Here is a 19749-nt window from a genome sequence, read left to right as displayed (position 1 = left end):
TCTTCCCTCATTAAGGGTGATCTTGCAAGCTTCACAAAAGTGTTGCCCATCAATGGGCTCAAACCTGCATCTTTCCAAGAATCCATTCTTTGCCAGCATGTATCTCTTCTTGATGTCAGTCCCATATCGGCTTTGATACAAAGCCTCTCCACGAACAAAGTCACTCCTTCTAAAGCTCTCAAAAGCATCAAGAAAGTCCACGCGCTTTTGAAATGTGACATCAGGCAATGTAGGATCATCTTCTCGAATGCAAAACTACTCCTGCGCATCTACAACAGACCTCGCCCCCCCCCCTCTATCTTCTTCTCCTTCGCTTCTCTTCTCCTCTCCTCTCCTCTCTTTTTATTAAGGAGTGGGAATCAAACCCAAGACCTCCCCATTCACAAAAGGAAGACTTACCAATGGGCCAGCAAATAGGAAGTGATGAAAGTGTAATGATATAATTTCTTGACAAAACATGTGTGCCTCAGGATCTATGGAGCACTCTAAGGTGGATGAAACCTATGTGGAAACATGATGAAGAGAGTGCTCATGACATGTACCTCAAGTCAATTAGGTTCCAAGATAGATTAGCTTGGACTCATAAAGAGAATCTTGAGATAGTGCAAACTGCTTGATTGATATTAATTCAAATGAACCTCCCTTTTATAGGTGAGGGTACTTACATCCATTTTGCTTACTCACATGTGGGATATCTCCTCCATGCCATGTGGTAGCTTTCCCTTTACTCATACCCTCGGGGGGGTCACTCATCATATGTAACGCTATCACGTGAGTTCAAAAGAAGGATATTTTTTATTCCTAAAATTTATAGAAATAAATATACATAAGGGACTATTTAAAATAGTTTTGGAAAAAATTTACAGATTTGTATAGAAAAGGGGTACATTTTATTAATGAAAAATTTTACAGATAAGGGATTTTAAATATAGGCCTTGAACGCACGTGATATAGAGGGTTTATACATAGTGACCCCCCCGAGCTCATACCTTTGCTCTACAAGTGCTCATGGCACCACAACTCTCAACACCTCCCCTTGGTGCCATGATCCTTTGGCTACTGCAAGGTGGTCAGATGTGAGTTACAAGATCAAATCCTCCCCTGGGTGCCTACATGGCTACTCTCAGGTGGTCAGGCTTGATTTACAAAATATAGGCAAGGTTGGCAAAGTTTTTTCTTTTCAATACATGTTGTTATTGTCATTCTGCTCATGGCTTGATGATGACTCCACGTAGTTGACTTGTTGGTTCTTCAATCTGTAATCTTCTTCCTTGTGTAGCTTCCTGCATGATGCTTTGTTCTTCCATGTGCCTTGATGCTTTATGTGTGGATGCCATGCTTTCTGCTATGGTCATCTCATGCACTTGTGCTTTTGGCATGCTTTCTACATTCATGCGTTGCTTTTTCATTTGTTGTAAAGGTCTTACCAATTGATTTCTTTCAATATTGGCAGTGTCTAATTACATACAATGATACTGACTTGACAAGCACATAGAGCTCGAAAAGACGATCACTTTTCCTTTTTGAAGCGTGTGCAAATTCTTCCTGGATTGCAAGTTATGGCTTGTTGAAGCTTTTGTGAAGAAGAGGGGCCTTTGATGATGTGGCATAGGGATTCACATGCTGAATTCCATACTGTGCTTAACAAGAGGCTATGTGCTTAGAAGGCACTGTGTTGACTAAACAATTGACTTAACCCAGCTTGAAAAACTTGATTGGTGAGTTAACATAACCAGATGGACTCAACCAAGGTTATAGACACTCAACCATGGTTAGTTTCTATCTTGCCACGTGTCAGATTCAAAACCAGACTTAGACAAAGTAACCTAACTACCACTTGGAGTCAGATCTATAGCGATGGCGATGGCGGCATTTCGCCGTATTCCAGAGCAGACAGAGGAATTCTCTCGATCCGTGCAATGGCGAGGTCTTCTAGAAGACGCAGAGCTTTCGGGGCTTGCGTGGCTGCTGGTTGCTGAGTGCATAGACGATCAACTGACGCGTTGAGTAGCCTTAGTCGATCAACGATGTCAACCGGTGGAGGCGACGCAGATGATGATCTCCATAGTTGCAAGGTCGCGTGCGAGTCAGACGAGCTTGCAGAGAAGAGGCTAGGTGATCTGAAGCAATAGATGGTCGAAGGAACTTGGCGCTGTGTGCATGTGAGAGGCGGACGACGTTCTATCTTCTCCGATTTGCAGCCCATGTGGTCATTGCTGGTTGGCGTCTGGAGCAAAGGTGTCATTGTGCCTGAAGTCCTACTAGCGCTACTGCTGGCTGAGTCGCACAGAGTTTGGCTATCGTCCCGTGGAGATCCAACTTGAAGGTTGGAGGTGTGCTGAGGTTTGTTGCAAGCTGATGCTAGATGACTTCAGCCGTAAGAGCTTGTAGGAGATAGCGGCTATTTTGGAGCTAGTGCTGGCTTTAGATCCGAGCTGGGGTTGCGCTGGCTTCATTGATGGCGATGCTCGTTGGTGCTTGCATGTTGTAGCTGCATTGGAGCAGAAGCTTGTGTTTGTAGATGGAGCCGTGGGGACCTTGCATTGAGATGGTCGAGAGCTTGTTGCTTCTAGGATAGGATAGACTTGTCTCTCTTTCTCTCTCCCCTTAAGGATAAAATGGACTCTAACATCTCTTTCTCACAAGAACGGAATGATGAGAACTCTCATGGATTGGATGGACGGAAAATTTCACAAGAAGAATGAATCTAGATCTCTCTTACAACTCAAGAAACACTCTAAAGAACTCTCTAGATCTAAAACTAATCTTACCTGAAACTAATCTAGGAATGGGAGCAATCCTAGTGAACTACTAATGAGCTAAACTAGGAGAGCTAAACCTATGCTCTGATACCATGACAAAACATGTGTGCCTCAGGATGTATGGAGCACTCTAAGGTGGATGGAACCTGTGTGGAAACATGATAAAGAGAGTGCTCATGACATGTACCTCAAGTCAGTTAGGTTTCAAGATAGATTAGCTTGGACTCATAAAGAGAATCTTGAGATAGTGCAAAGTGCTTGATTGATATTACTTCAAATGAACCTCCCTTTTATAGGTGAGGGTACTTACATCCATTTTGCTTACTCACATGTGGGATATCTCCTCCATGCCATGTGGCAGGTTTCCCTTTACTCATACCTTTGCTCTACAAGTGCTCATGGCACCACAACTCTCAACATTGCTTGTATGGTGAAATCTCATGAACTGTAACTCACTAACCGTAGGGAGTTTCCTCTTGTTGTAAAAAGCAAAAGCACTTCATTTCATGTGCTCTATTCATATCTCATACTAGATCGCAAATTCTGAACTTTTTTAAGTTCACTCCTTGGACGCACGCCACACAAGGAGGGTGGATATTTATGTCACTTCTCGACGAGTTCAAGGATTTGGTGCTTGGTCCTCTGCTCATTATGGCTACCAATTGGCAAGATCTCTTTCTTGATCTTCATGTCGATCTTCAACAATTGATTGTACAATCCATTGCTCAAGGAGACGATGGGTGGGATGATACACTGTGGATGATTCAAGATGAAGAACTAGTGTTACACTGGGAGGACTTTGATTTCAATTCTACTCATTGTGCGGTGATCGAGCTACTTGCTACATCAGAGGTAATTAAAGGGGTGATATTCTTCAAAGGGTGGCATGTTCCCCAAGCTTGGGGGGAGATTTGGCGCATCTGCTTACTAATTCCTATGGATAAGCTCGTCGTGAATGATTTCTTCTCGATCTCACTACAAAGGTTTCTAGGGCTCGGTTGGTAATGTTTCGACCAAGGAATCCCTTTGTACCTAATCAACCCTTTGTGCCTCATTTTGAGCTTCAAGTTGTAATTCTTTTTTGTCTAAAGATAAACTATCAACAAAGGATTGCAAGTTTATTTGGTGATGAATGTCTTGCTCAAGTATTGAATTCTCCCCACCCTCTCCTTCTACCTATCTTGGACTACCGAGAAACTTGGGATGTCTAGATTTTAGTCTTGGTGTGATGACATCTTGGCTCCTCCAATTTGATGGCGCATACAAACCTTCGACCAAGGCTGCTGGTGTGGGTGTGAAGCTCACTTCACTAGGGCGTGAGGTGTATTGTTATAGCAAGTATGCACCAATAAGTACTTGCAACCAAGCTGAGTACTCGGCACTCATTTTTGGGTTACAAAAGGCGCAAGAACATCGCATCAAGCAACTTGAGGTGCAAGGAGATTCTCAACTCATGTGTGAACAAGTTAGTGGAAGGTGGGAGGTACGGAGCGAAGGCTTGGTTCCACGACATCAACAAGAATTGGAACTTTGCCAACAATTTGAAGAGGTAAAAATTCAGCATATCCCTCGAGCTGAAAATTTAGTTGCTGATTTCTTGGCACGTGAAGCTTGTACTTCAATCACGCATGAAGCGAGTGGAAGCACCGCCCCAACAAAGCCGCAAGCCATGAATGAGTGTGATCATTTGTAAGGAATGCAAAGGTTGTGGTCATCATGAAACTAAGTGTTGGGCATATTTGATACGAGTTTACCGACTTCGGAAGATCATCAGAAAGGTCCTCAAGGACATTGCTCAAAAGAAGGATGCCAGACCGCACACCCCTTGAAGAAATAGCATGGTGACTACAAGAACTGGAAGAAGCTGAAGGTGATGTGCAAGCTCTCCAATTGTTGACATTTAACATGGCATTCTTGTTTGCCTTGATGGACAACCTCATGTAGCGCCACATCTCTAACCCTCGCTTTGTAAAGATGGATGCAATATCATGAGGGTTGGTCCTTTTAAGATTGTTTATGAGCTATTCTATGCTGAAGATTCTTCCCATGTAGTATTTCACAATACACCAGTCACACCCTACCCTACCTATGTGTGCTTTGTGGATGTATCTTCACCTGATTTTCAGTTTGAGCTACCTCTTTCCATTGTTTGCCAATAGATAAGCCTCATTTCGTCTCTCTCTTTTCCATTTTCCAAGCATGGCTAACATTCTCGTGTTCTGTGGATGGGTTGAAGAAAATCCAAATGAGTATCTTGTGGCCTTCAAGCATCGTGTTTCTCTCAACTTTCTTACTGAATATAGATGGCTGTTGGTTCTTCCCACATTTCTAGAGGGTTTGGCTCAAGTGTGGTATGAGAAGCAAGCCGAACACATATTCACTGGTAGATCGTCTATCAGAAATACTACCAGCCCAATCAGCACTAGTGTATCCATGCAACTGTATCTGAACCCAAGTCTCATAAAATAGTCCATACCGCAATGTGGACTTCACATACCTCAGTATGCGTCTAGCCGCATCCAAATGCGGTTTCCTTGGATCCTGCATAAACTGACTTACCAAACCAACATCGTAGCTCAAATCTGGCTTGGTAATAGTCATATAAATCAAACTTCCTACTATGCATCTGTACATAGTAGGGTCTTCCAGAAGCTCACCTGCATCTGCGCTCAGCTTCACATTCTGCTCCAAAGGAACTGAAATAGGCTTATAGCTTGTCATCCCATATTTGGACAGCATGTCCAATCCATACTGCCTCTGCAAGAGCCATATCCCACTTGTGGATCTAATCACCTCAATGCCCAAGAAGTAACACAACTCTCCCAAATCCTTCATCTCAAACTTTTGCTTCAATAGCATTTTCACATGAAGGATATCTTCATCACTATCACCTATGATGATCAAATCATCAACATAAATGACAAGCAACATAATACCTTTCTCTGTTTTTCTCCATAAAGTGAGAAATCTACCTTGGAAATCTGAAAGCCAATAGTGACCTATCTTGTCAGACCATTGTGCTTCACCTTATAAGCCCACTTGGAGCCAATTGCATTCTTGTCTTTAGGCAAAGGCACCAATTCCCATGTAGCATTTGCTTCCAAGGCATCCATTTCTTCATCCATAGCTTTCTCCCATTTTCCTTTTCTCATGGCTTGCTCAAAAGAAGTGGGTTGTTGTTCATGTATCACTTTGACCATATAGGCATAGTGAATGGCTGTAAATCCATCATATTTCAGCCTATCCACAGGATACCTAGCCCTAGTAGACCTGCACAAAATAGGCTCACTACCAGGTGTAACAACAGAAGGAACACCCAACTCATCATCAAGGCTCTGTTTTGAGCCACTGGATTCACCATCCACATAAGAGTGACCTGCATTCCATCAACCATGGGCTGATCTACTTTCTCTTTTCCTTTTCGTGATACTTGCATACCACTATCTGCATTGCTTTGAGGAGATCCTCCTGATCTCAATCTGCCTGTCCATGGTGAAGTATGTGAACCACTACTAGAGGACACTATAGGTCCACTAATATTTTGTGATTGCTGTTGTGAATTCTGTGCAGCATTACCATTTTGTGCATCTACATCATCAATCACATTTATTGGTTTATACCAGTTAACACCTATTTCATTAATTTTGGACTTTTTGTGTTGTTTTTGGACGAAGCCCAAAAATCCTTCCCAAATGAAAACTTTGCTTTGTGAAAATATACTTCCCAAATCAAAAGTTCACTTTGTGGCACTATCATATTCACATAAAAATATTGTTTTTTCAATCTATACTTTTGCACCAACATGCAAGAATTTGAAATAATCCTATATTAGAAATTCTAGCTATATCTAAGTTATTTGTTAATTTAATTATTTTTAATATTTTTCCTTGACGTTTTTCCTTCCCAAATCAAAAGTTCACTTTGTGGCACTATCATATTCACATAAAAATATTGTTTTTTCAATCTATACTTTTGCACCAACATGCAAGAATTTGAAATAATCCTATATTAGAAATTCTAGCTATATCTAAGTTATTTGTTAATTTAATTATTTTTAATATTTTTCCTAGACGTTTTTCGTTGACGTGATAAATTTATAAATCCATGAAAGGAGACTTAAATATTTCATGAAAATAACATTGTCACTCGCAATATGCACAAAATTTTTAAAACTTTTACTAAATAGAAAAAAGACATGATGCCATAAGACCCAAGTTTTGTATTGAACCAAAGAGGTATAATAGCAATTATAGCTATTATTATATGATTACATTGAGAGACGTTGCTCTCAGCTAGAGTCTTTATATCCAAAATGATATAGATTGAACATATGTTTACAATTTAAATTGTTGCTCTTAAAGAGCCTTAATTCGTGCCATCTACATAATTTGACCCCCCATTGTCTTATTGCTCAATGTCACGACAGTCCCTTGCCAGGTGCCATCTGCATAATTTGACTCCCACTTGTCTTGCCAGGCCTTGCCCCTTGGGTGCATTGACTCCCCATTGTCTTATTGCTCAATGCGATAGTCCCTTGCCAGGTGCCATCTGCATTAACTCCCTATTGTCTTGCCAAGCCTTGACCCTTGGGTGACATCCAGTGCAAAATATAGGTGCCATCTACATTAACTCCCACAAGTTATCTTGCCAAGCCTTGCCCCTTGGGTGCGTTGACTCCCCATTGTCTTATTGCTTAATGTGATAGTCCCTTGCCAGGTGCCATCTGCATTAACTCCCTATTGTCCTGGCAAGCCTTGACCCTTGGGTGACATCCAGTGCATATTTTGACTCTCATTTGACATAGGACGTGATGACTCTGATTATAATTGTCTTGGATTGGCTCCTTGCCTAGTACCCAAATAAAATCCTTCAATGGACTTCAATACAAAGCTTTAATCATGGACATTCTTCATTTGCACTGTCTCCTTCTACTTCCTCCATGGCGAGCATCCTTAAAAATTCGTGTATATGCAAAATAGTTTGCTGTGGTATTTTTATTTTTCCTTCTACCTCATATCCCATGCGCTTCTTTGATTTCTTTTCCCTTGAATGCCAAGACACTATGATTGTCTCCGTTGAAACTTGAGAGACCGCTTCATCATTTGGGACCCACTCCTTCATTATACAATTAGTATACAATGTGTTGTTATCCATATTCTCCTTCCTGCCCTTTGGCTCATACCATACCGCTGTAAATGTTGTAGCTCTCCCTTGGTCATCTCTTTGCACATCAACTACTTTTGCAACCGAAAACTTCACATTCTCATATTCATCATCCGATGGCCGAACCACAACAAAACAATCAACCTCTATATCTACTACTCTCTCTTCTTCGGTCCACAATATGGACGTGGGAGTAATGATACAAATTCATTTTCAAAGACTGGAGCTGGGCGCAAATCGTTATGAACATTTGGCCAAAACATATTGCATTCTTCCTTGACATCCTTTGAGCCTTGCATTCTCTCAAGGTTCTTTATTAAATTTTGTGTCTTGTTAATTACAGTGGTACTGTGTCCCTCTTTGTATGTAATAAATGCTTTTAATCCTTCTATTTCACAATTAGACCTCTCATTGAATTCTTGTATAGGAGCCCATGTTGGATACCTTTCCTTGCTGGGAATTGAAGTTAAGAGACTATAAGGTTCTTCAGGTTCCCATTTTGTATCATGAGAATACTGTTGCCATTGCATTACGGGTTTTTCATCTTAAAAAAAAAAACGAAAGTAGTGTGGATTGGTATGACCTGTCAATGCATCACCACCCGTTTGTATGAAAGGTAGAATGAAGCTCTTCCAATCATACATTCTTTCGAGCCTCTCACATACTGTACTTTCCTTACAACCACCAACTTGCCTGCCACATCTTCTTACCAAGTCATCTATTGTATCCACATCCTTGCATTTAAGCTCTCTTGAGACTGTGCTAAAAACCTGATCGATATCCTCATGTGTATGCCCAACATACAAAAATCCACATTCGACCTCATTGAAGATTCGATGAGCAACTAGCATGGAGCAGAATGCAAACATGAGTACACATTCTTATTTTCTCGCCAGCAATTATTAGCTTGTATTCTCAAAGTCGGTGGTAGGCGACCTTTTTCTACATGTACATTGCGAATTGCCTTAATAATAGATGGTACAACTTGATTGCTATCATGTAGATGCAAGGAATCAATCCATATATTTGCAAAGAACTTTATTCCATGCACTAACACTCCACATAGATGTGTCTTTAGAAAGTGCTTTCCTTGTAATTTAGGTGGAGTGGCAACAAAACGAGGCAATGTTGTTGTATTCTGATCCATGCCATCTACAATAAGGCACATGTAGTCATCAGGATACGAAATAGCTTGCTCCTTCCAAAATGTATATTTTTGTCTGGAATGTCGAATAAGGTCATGATAAGATTTTCGGTTTTTTTTGTATAATTCCCTTTGATTTGGACATGTTGCACTCTCAATCGCTCGCTTTAAATCATCACAGACATTGCACTTTGACATTTTTTCCCTCCTTGGGATTTTAACATATCCAAAGTTCTTCTTCCAAAGAGTATACAAAGTATGAGAAGAAGCTACAGCATCCCCTCTTTGCCTTTGCTTTTCTGCAATAGAGTCAAATACTTCGAGCTTTGTCAAGCCCATTGGAAGGTGCATTTCAGTGATCACGTCACCGTTAGGGAGTTTGGTAGATATATGGGGTTGAGGTAAAGCATTTTCATGTATGAAGTCTTGCAAAATTGCTGCTGCCCTGACAGTTGAGATTCTTGATTTGGACCTTCCTCTATTACCGTGAATGCTAAATTTGTTGCCGCCCTTTGCCTTGGTGACTAAATTTCCCAGGCTCTCCACATTTCTTTCCAAACCTCCGACCCTTTCGTGAAACATCTTTCTTGCCTGAAAAGGAATAATCCAGTAATATTGCGATATGCCTTATTGCAAATCCTTTTTCCATTTACGAGAGGTTTTACCTTTTGTCTTGAACTTAGCCTTTTATTGCCATTCTGAAGAAAGCAAGAGAGACTTGTGAGAAGGTATTCATTTCTTTCGCTTCCTCTTCTTTGCCACACGTGTCCTCTACATTCCCTGATGTCTGCAAGATCAATGAAGCGCATACATCTTCGCTTGCAACATAGATATCCCAATGCATTTAACATGTTCTCCTCCTTCATTACTCTCTTCCTCTTTGGTTGCTTTTGTGGATCTGCCTGGATTCGCTTTCTCTTCATGCATATGTATGACCGTTTTCGTTCCTCGTGCACGCTGTTATCTGTATTTATGCACTTCTTCTCCTCACATTTGTTTGTAACCAAGCATCCATGATTGGTCGTTGCATCCTTGTCCATATCACAATCAAAGTTAAATATTGAATAATCCTCTGTTGATCTCATCCTCATTTTTAACATACTCTTAGGACCAAATGTTCGATGAATTCAATATTCTACGAGAGTATTGAGAACCTTGAAACTCTTCCACTCCTGAGAGAACATCACTCATTGGGACATCTTGCATGGCTTTCACAAATCCACAAGCTTGATTGACACCAAGTTTGTTAATATGCATGAACTCATCCACACTTGACAAGACATTGCTATTGAAACCTTTGCCCTTCTCATTGTGCAAGAATTCATCCACCCCAGATAAGGCTTCGCTTCTAAAATCATATTGTTTCTCGGAACCAATGAACTCATCCACTCCAGATAAGATGTCACTTCTATAATTGAGTATATTGAAATCATCCACATTTGAAGTGATAGAGCCTGGCACATGGGCACACTTTTTAGGTCCTTTGATATTGTAGTATACGTTGTCTTTATCATTGAAAACCACGTGCCTCTTTCTCATGTTTAAAAATTGCATGCTCCATCTCATATTCTTGCCTACCTCATAGTAGGGATCACATAAGGATGTTATGTTATCAACCATACCATCATCAGTGACTTTTAGAATCCTCATCTGTGCAAATGACCATTGCTCCACTTGTTCAAATCCCAATACTTCACCTTCTGCTACAGTCTTATTTGCAAATGATCTCATTTGTAAAATGTCCCCTATAGTAAAATCCAAGGTGGTGCACTTTGTATTCTTGATAATGTCTGTTGCATAAGTTTCATCTTTGTCCCATGCTATAAATGATTTGTTGGATGTATTGTAGGGCATAACATCTCCAAGTGTTTCCATATCTCCACATTTATACTTTAGCTCAACATGTGCGCTAAGAATCTTTGATACAGTAACTACCACCTTATCTTCGCCAAGTCTTCGAAAGTGGCAAATTGAATTGGGATCACTATCATGGATTGTAGCAAATGCAACTACTTCTCTTTTGCTACATAAAATCACATCCATCCCTCGAACAAAATCTATAGCCATCTCCTTTGTGAGAGTCCTTCGCAACCAAGCTGCAGTAGCAACAATTACATAAATATTAGTCTCTTTTTAATAATCTACTCATTTATTATAATTTTTAATTAGTACTTAATTTATTGGTGGGAGAAGTTATCCGATCAAGTACTCATCAGATGGACATGCCAAGTTATCCTTTGCATGGTCGATCGAGCATTAAATACTATTTTTGCTCTAGTGTCATGCACATCCGTAAAAAAACACGAGCCTGCTAGGTATGTTATCCAATCAAGCACTAATGGGATGCATGTGCCACTTTGCATGTAAGTCAATTCCTCCTAGTTAAAGGTGTGTGCAAAGTGTTGTGCCCATTGGATATGCTTTGCATTGTCGATCAAGCATGAAACACCGTTTTTGCCTTAGTTTCATGCACAACTATGAAAAAACACGATCCTAAGTGTGTTAATCAAATAAGTACTTATTGGATGGGGGCTCCACTTTTCACGCAAGTCCGTTTCAACTAGGTTGAGATGCGTGCAAAGTATTGTCACCATCGGATATGCTTTGCATGGTTGATTATGCATTATACAACGTTCTTCCCGTAGTGATATGCACATCTGCAAAAAAACACGCCCTTAGATATATTATGTAACCAAGTACTACTTATCGGATGGGTGTGCCTCTTTGACAAAATTTCAATACCACCTAGGTTAAGGCATAGGAAAAGTATTGTTCCCATCGGATATGCTTTGCATGGTCGATCGAGCATTAAATACTATTTTTGCTCGTGTCATGCACATCCGTAAAAAAAACACGCTGCTACGTGTGTTATCCGATCAAGTACTTATGCGATGGGAATGCCACTTTGCATGTAAGTCAATTCCACCTAGTTGAAGCTGTGTGCAAAGTATTGTGCCCATCGGATATGCTTTTCATTGTCGATCAAGCATAAAATACCGTTTTTGCCTTAGTGTCATGCACAACCATATAAAAACACGGTCCTAAGTGTGTTATTCAAACTAGTACTTATCGGATGGGGGCTCCAGTTGTCACGCAAGTCCGTTTCAACTAGGTTGAGATGCGTGCAAAGTATTGTCACCATCGGATATGCTCTGCATGGTCGATTACGCATTATACAACGTTTTTCCCGTAGTGATATGCACATCCGCAAAAAAACATGCCCTTAGGTATGTTATCTGACCAAGTACTTATCGGATGGCTGTGCCTCTTTGAGAACATTTCAATACCACCTAGGTTAAGGTGTAGGAAAAGTATTGTGCCCACCGGATATGCTTTCCATGGTTGATGGAGCATTAAATATCATTTTTACCTTAGTGTCATGCACATCCGTAAAAATACACGTTGCTAGGTGTGTTATCCGATCAAGTACTTATGCGATGGGAATGCCACTCTGCATGTAAGTCAATTCCACCTAGTTGAAAATTGTGCAAAGTATTGTGCCCATCGGATATGCTTTGCATTGTCGATCAAGCATAAAACGCCGTTTTTGCCTTTGTGTCATGCACAACCATATAAAAACACGGCCGTAGGTGTGTTATTCAAATAAGTACTTATCGGATGGGGGCTACACTTTGCACACAAGTCTGTTTCAACTACGTTGAGGTGTGTGCAAAGTATTGTTACCATCGGATATGCTTTGCATGGTCGATCACGCATTATACACCATTTTTTCCCTAGTGATATGGACATCCGCAAAAAAACACGCCATTAGGTGTGTTATCTGACCAAGTACTTATCGGATGGGTGTGCCTCATTGAGAACATTTCAATACCACCTAGGTTGAGGTGTACAAAAGTGTTGTGCCCATCGGATATCCTTTGCATGGTCGATTGAGCATTAAATACTATTTTTGCTCTAGTGTCATGCACATCCATAAAAAAACACGCTGCTAGGTATGTTATCCGATCAAGCACTTATGGGATGGGCGTGCCACTTTGCATGTAAGTCAATTCCAACTAGTTGAAGGTGTGTGCAAAGTATTGTGCCCATCGGATATGCTTTGCATTGTCGATCAAGCATAGTATTGTCACCATCGGATATGCTTTGCATGGTCGATCACGCATTATACACCAATTTTTCCCTAGTGATACGCACATTCACAAAAAAACACGCCCTTAGGTGTGTTATCTGACCAAGTACTTATCGGATGGGTGTGCCTCTTTGAGAACATTTCAATACCACCTAGGTTGAGGTGTACGAAAAGCGTTGTGCCCATCGGATATCCTTTGCATGGTCGATCGAGCATTAAATACTATTTTTGCTCTAGTGTCATGCACATCTGTAAAAAACACGTTGCTAGTTATGTTATCCGATCAAGCACTTATGGGATGGGCGTGCCACTTTGCATGTAAGTTGATTCCACCTAGTTGAAGGTGTGTGCAAAGTATTGTGCCCATCGGATATGCTTTGCATTGTCGATCAAGCATAAAACACCGTTTTTGCCTTAGTGTCATGCACAACCATGAAAAAACACGGTCCTAGGTGTGTTATTCAAACAAGCACTTATGGGATGGGCATGCCACTTTGCATGTAAGTCAATTCCACCTAGTTGAAGGTGTGTGCAAAGTATTGTGCCCATCAGATATGCTTTGCATTGTCGATCAAGCATAAAACAACGTTTTTGCCTTAGTGTCATGCACAACCATGAAAAAACACGGTCCTAAGTGTGTTAATCAAATAAGTACTTATCGGATGGGGGATCCAGTTTGCACACAAGTCCGTTTCAACTAGGTTGAGATGAGTGCAAAGTATTGTCACCATCAGATATGATTTGCATGGTCAATCACACATTATACACCATTTTTGCCCTAGTGGTATGCACATCCGCAAAAAAACACACCCTTAGGTGTGTTATCTGACCAAGTACTTATCGGATGGGTGTGCCTCTTTGAGAACATTTCAATACCACCTAGGTTAAGGTGTAGGAAAAGTATTGTGCCCATCGGATATGCTTTGCATGGTCGATCGAGCATTAAATACCATTTTTGCCTTAGTGTCATGCACATCTGTAAAAAACATGCTGCTAGGTGTGTTATCCGATCAAGTACTTATACGATGGGAATGCCACTTTGCATGTAAGTCAATTCCACCTGGTTGAAGGTGTGTGCAAAGTATTGTGCCCATCGGATATGCTTTGCATTGTCGATCAAGCATAAAACACCGTTTTTGCCTTTGTGTCATGCACACCCATATAAAAACACGGCCGTAGCTGTGTTATTCAAATAAGTACTTATCGGATGGCGGCTCCACTTTGCACACAAGTCCGTTTCAATTACGTTGAGGTGTGTGCAAAGTATTGTCACCATCGGATATGCTTTGCATGGTCGATCACGCATTATACACCATTTTTTCCCTAGTGATATGGACATCCGCAAAAAAACACGCCATTAGGTGTGTTATCTAACCAAGTACTTATCGGATGGGTGTGCCTCATTGAGAACCTCTCAATACCACCTATGTTGATGCATACGAAGTGGAATGGGAGAGGGAGTAATAAGGGTGTATGATAATAAGTATAAAAAATAGTATAATAAGTGGAATGAGGAGGGAGGAGTGGAATGGGAGAGGGAAGTAATAAGGGTGTATGATAATAAGTATAAAAAATAGTATAATAATATATTAATAGTTTTCAAATGGCAAGTGAGTAATGGGAAGTGGAAGTGAGAGTGGGGAGGGAAGAATGGAATGGGAGAGGGGAAGGTAATAGGGGAGTAGGATAATAAGGGAGTCAAATGAGTGAGGGAGTTAATAGGGGATGAAAAAGAGGAGGGTGAGATGGGGAAATATGGGATTTTGGGAAATGGGAGGAGTATGGGACATGGTGGAAATGTGGGATGGGAGTGGTGGCAATGGGGAGGAAGAAGAAATGGATGGATGGGGGGAGGGCTAATGGAAGATTGGGATGAGGGATGGGGGTCCAATGGGAGAGGGGGAGTAATGGGAGCCAATGGGAGAGGGGATAAATGAAAAGCCAATAGGAGAGAGGGGAGGAATGGAAAGCCAATAGGAGAGGAGGAGGAAAACCTAATTTTTCTTATATATAGTCTTCCTTCTTCATTCATTCTCCCCTCATTTCATTCATTGAAGCAAGAAAGCAAGGATGATCAAGAGAGCAAGGAAGGAAGAGCAAGAAAGCAAGAAAGAGCAAACTTACAAACTTTTTCCAGGTACTTGCAAATTTTTTTGATTAATTCTTTTTCTAGATTTTTTTTTTAAATTTGAAGAGAGAGGAACTAGAGAGAGAAAGGTTGAGGGGAGGAGAAGAAGAGGATGGAGGGGCTGGAGGGAAGGGAGAAGGAAGGGAGGGAGAGGCTGGGGCTGAGTAGAGGGAGGAAAGGAGGAGGGAAGGGGGGCGGGGGGGGAAGGGGGGGACTGGGTCTCCCCTGGAGGGGGGAAGGGGGGAGGGGAGGGGGGGCTGGCGGAAGGGGAGGAGGGAGGGGGGACTGGCGGGGGGGAAGGGGGGATGGGGGGGCTGGCGACGGGGAGGGGGGGAAGGGGGGAGTGGGGAAGGGGGGGGCGGGGGGGAAGGGGGGGAGAGGGAAGGGGGTGGGAGGGGCTGGCGGCCGCGGCTGCCAGCCCGGAGGAAGGGGGGGGAGGAGGGTTCGGGGGGGGGTTGGGGGAAGGGCTAAGAGGGGGGGCGGGGGGCTGGCGGCCGCGGCCGCCAGCTCGGGGGCGGGGAGGGGGGTGGGGGGGGGAAGGGGGTGGGAGGGGTGAAGGGGGTGGAGGGCTGAGAGGGGGGGCAGGGGGGGCTGGGGGGCTGGCGGTCGCGGCCGCCAGCTCGGGGGCGGGGAGGGGGGTGGGTGGGGGGCAAGGGGGTGGGAGGGGTGAAGGGGGTGGAGGGCTGAGAGGGGGGGCGGGGGGGGGTTGGGGGGCTAGCAGCCACGACCACCAGCTCGGGGGCGGGGAGGGGGGTGGGTGGGGGGCAAGGGGGTGGGGGGGGTGAAGGGAGTGGAGGGTTGAGAGGGGGGGCGGCGGGGGCTGGCGGTTGCAGCGGCTGGGGAGGGGGGTGGGTGGGGGGCAAGGGGGTGGGAGGGGTGAAGGGGGTGGGAGGGGCTGAGAGGGGGGGGGGCTGGCGACCGCGGCCGCCAACCTGGGGGAAGGGGGGGGGGAACAGGGGGGAGGGCTGAGAGGGGGGCTGGGGGGCCACGAAGGGGGGGGCTGAGAGGGGGGGGAGGGGCGGCCGCGGCCGGCAGCCCAAGGGAAGGGGGGAGGGGAGGGAGAGGGGGCGGGGAAGGGGGTGGCGGGGGTGAAGGGGGGGAGGGGGGTGCGAGAGGGGGGGGCTGGGGGGCCGCGAAGGGGGGGAGGGCTGAGAGGGGGGGGTTGGCGGCCGTGGCCGCCAGCCCGAGGGAAGGGGGGAGAGGGGGGGGAGAGGGGGCGAGGAAGGGGGGGCGGGGGTGAACGGGGGGAGGGGGGAGGGGGTGGGGTGCGAGAGGGGGGGGTGCGAGGGGGAGGAAGGCTGGCGACCGCGGTCGCCAGCCCGTGGAGAGGGAAGGGGGTGGGGTGCGAGAGGGGGGGTGCGAGGGGGGGGAAGGCTGGCGACCGCGATCGCTAGCACGTGGAGAGGGAAGCGACCGTGGTCGCCAGCCCATGGAGGGGGGGCGGGGGTGAAGGGGCGGGAGGGGGAAAGGGGTGCGAGGGGGGTGGTGGAAGGGGGAGTGGGTCGGGAAAGGGGGGAGGGGGGGGTGTAATGGGTGGCCCGTTGACAAGGGACTGAGCCTCAGTCCGCCCCTCTTTTATCAACACCCTTTTGGACTCGACATCGGCAGCAAGGAGGATATCCTTGCCCTCTTTTGGGTCAAGGGGAGAACAACCCTTGACATCCTTAGACCTGACCGAGGGGAGCAGCCCATGGTAAGGTTGGACTCCCAACCTTGGCTTTGAAGGGGCTCAATTCAAACGGGAGGATTTGAATTGATTGGCCCTTCAAAGTAAGTGTTGGAGAAAAAGGTAACAAGGAGAAATGAGGCCTTAATGAAGGCGGTTGGACGTTGGAGCCAAGGGAAGACTCCCTCCAAAATTCAAAGACACACATAGGATTCAGTCCACAGAGAGAGAGAGACCAGAACTGGAAGAGAATGCAAGAGCTGCGAGCTCCTGTTGTAATCCTGAGAGAGTGTGAGGTCTTCTTCTTCTTTTGCATCTCAATGTAATCTTACCTTGTGGCGTTTTGACCACAGGGTCCCTTCCTTTTGAATACAAGGCATTTGTCTCCCTGAGTGTTTTGGGTTCTGAAAATGAAGGTAGACAAGATGTGTATATCGTTTCCCCCTCCCCTTCGTTGAGTGTTGCATGTACAGGGCGTGTTTGAAGCCCAGCTTCGAGCCAGGGCTTCCCCTTAGCTTGGAGAAGAAACCCACAGAGGGGTAGTGCGATCGGAAGCTCGTGGAGGGCGCGGTGGTCGTCGAGGTGTCCACCTAGGAGGCTACTTCGTCGATACAGAGAGCAGAGCGGCCTCTGCATTGGACCATTCGATCCAGGAGCTTGGGAGGGTCGAAAGACTTTCCTAAGTATCCCTTCTACAAAATTGCAGATCCCGTGGAGCTCGGACGAGGGAGAGCTAGTCGTCTGAGACCTCGCCGTCGCATAACGAACGGTGACGGAACTGCAGTTCCGTCACGTCGAAGCTTCGAAGGCTTCACACAGCCTCGCCACCAAATCATTCCCAGAACCCTTAAGCCCACAGAGGCGCCCTACCGACGGGATTACTTGGTCGGGCCAGTGATCATAACCGAGCACCGGAGTGCGAGCACGGGATCGACGGAGGTTTCGCGCATCGACGGAAACCCGTCGATGGAACCAGTAGGAGGACGACGGAAAGGTCGGGAGGCGTCACCACGATCAATTGTGGGCTCCATTGTCAACACCCTCGCTCCTACGGATGCCCACGGACTTGGAGAAGGAGAGCGACGCCTCAGACCATCCATTCGACGTGTGCATGGGAAGGAAGCTCGCCATAGCGCGGAAGACCCAAAGTCTTCTATAAAACCGCTTGGCCAGAAACATGTCTCAAGCAAGGGCATGGCCCCGGTGGCTAGTCGGGCCGTGAGGTATTTGGAGCATCGTCCCATAGGTCGCGGGTTCGATTCTGGGCAGAGGGAGATAGAGCGCGAGTCGACGAGGGGGCCGACCCCCTTTTGCTGGTCAACAGAGAACACGATATAAGTAAGAAGATGCGCTTGGTTACACCAATTAAGAGTTGGCTCATTGGTTGGTGCCTCGTGTACAGGGAACGTGGTCGCGGGTTCGAACACCCTCTTCAGCTGTGCAGATGATCGGGACGCCCGCATGGAGGCAAGTAAAGTATAAAGGTACGTGGGTGGTCTTTTAGTTTCAATAACTAAGACCAGTCCACTTGGCTAGCCCGACGAGAAGATTCTGTACGTAGTTACTTGGAGGTCCTGAGTTCGATTCGGGTGGGTGGCCATCTCTTTTGGCACGGCCACTAACTTTAGAGGCACCGCCAACTAGTTTTGGCAGTTTGGCTAATTTAGCCTCAGCTAAATTTGGCTAGCCTCAACTAGTCAGAAAGGGAGTTTTTGGGAGCAGATTTCACAGGTGTTTTTCCTCGCTCGTGCTGAGTTTCCGAAGCAAGCCTCAGGCATTACTTTTGCCCCACAGAGGTTTAGTAAGCATTTTGGGAAGGAGAGGTTCTTCAGAGCCGTAGCTCCCGGGAGGAGCTCTGTGCTCTCCTTTTGAGCATCTGAAGGACCAAGGCATCTTTGTGAAGGTGAAGGACAGTCAGTCAGGTAGAGACTCCCGTCAGCAAGGCAGTTGCAAAATCCAAGAGATCAAGCGGGTACTTTGGGTTCCTAGTAGGGGACCAAACCGAGGAGTAAAGGAAAAGAGAAAAGTAAAAAAGTTGAAGGGAAAACTTTGCCCTCGTAACAGTGGTATCAGAGCTGAAGGAACTGAGCAGAGTCAGTTCCCCAAAGGTATCAGCTTGATAGGAGTGGGAAGTCAAAGGAATTGACAGTTTTTCTCCCACGTTCTGCATTTTCTCAGAACAGACAGTCCAGCTCATTTAAAGGCCATATCTCATGGGTGATTCAAATGAGGTAGCTGGTGTTGAACCCAGCAACACCAAGAGCAGAACCAAACTCAAATTCCGTGAGCATGATGCAAGGCTTAAGGCCATAGAGCTTGCTCTAACTGAGTTGTAGACCAGCCAGGGGCTGCTACAGTAGCAACTCTCAGAAGCCAAAATAGAACTTGCCCATGTGATGAGCAAGCTAATCAAGGATGATGGGGTCGGACCACTCGGAAGGCATCGTGTCAAGCTCAAGGAGCCCGAACCATACACGAGCGCTCGGGAAGTCAAGGTATTAGAGAACTTCATCTACGACATGCAGCAATACCTTGCCCTTGTGAAGATAATCGAGCCCCAAGAGCAAGTGCTCCATGCCTCAACCTACTTGGTGGACGATGCCAAGCTTTGGTGGAGAAATTACAAGGAGGATGAGAGAACCCACCGCAACACCTACACAATTTCCACGTGGGATGAGCTCTCACAAAGGCTGAGGTTGCAGTTTCTGCCCTCCGACATTGAATGGAAGGCTCGGGATGCCTTGAATAGTCTCAAACACACCGGAACCCTGAGGGACTTCATCAAAGCTCACTCCT

This window comes from Dipteris shenzhenensis, chromosome 20 (genome assembly GCF_047967505.1).
Source record: "Dipteris shenzhenensis isolate YYH24624 ecotype China chromosome 20, Dip_SZ_1.0, whole genome shotgun sequence".
Classification (NCBI taxonomy): domain Eukaryota; kingdom Viridiplantae; phylum Streptophyta; class Polypodiopsida; order Gleicheniales; family Dipteridaceae; genus Dipteris; species Dipteris shenzhenensis.
This window is presented reverse-complemented; position numbering follows the sequence as displayed.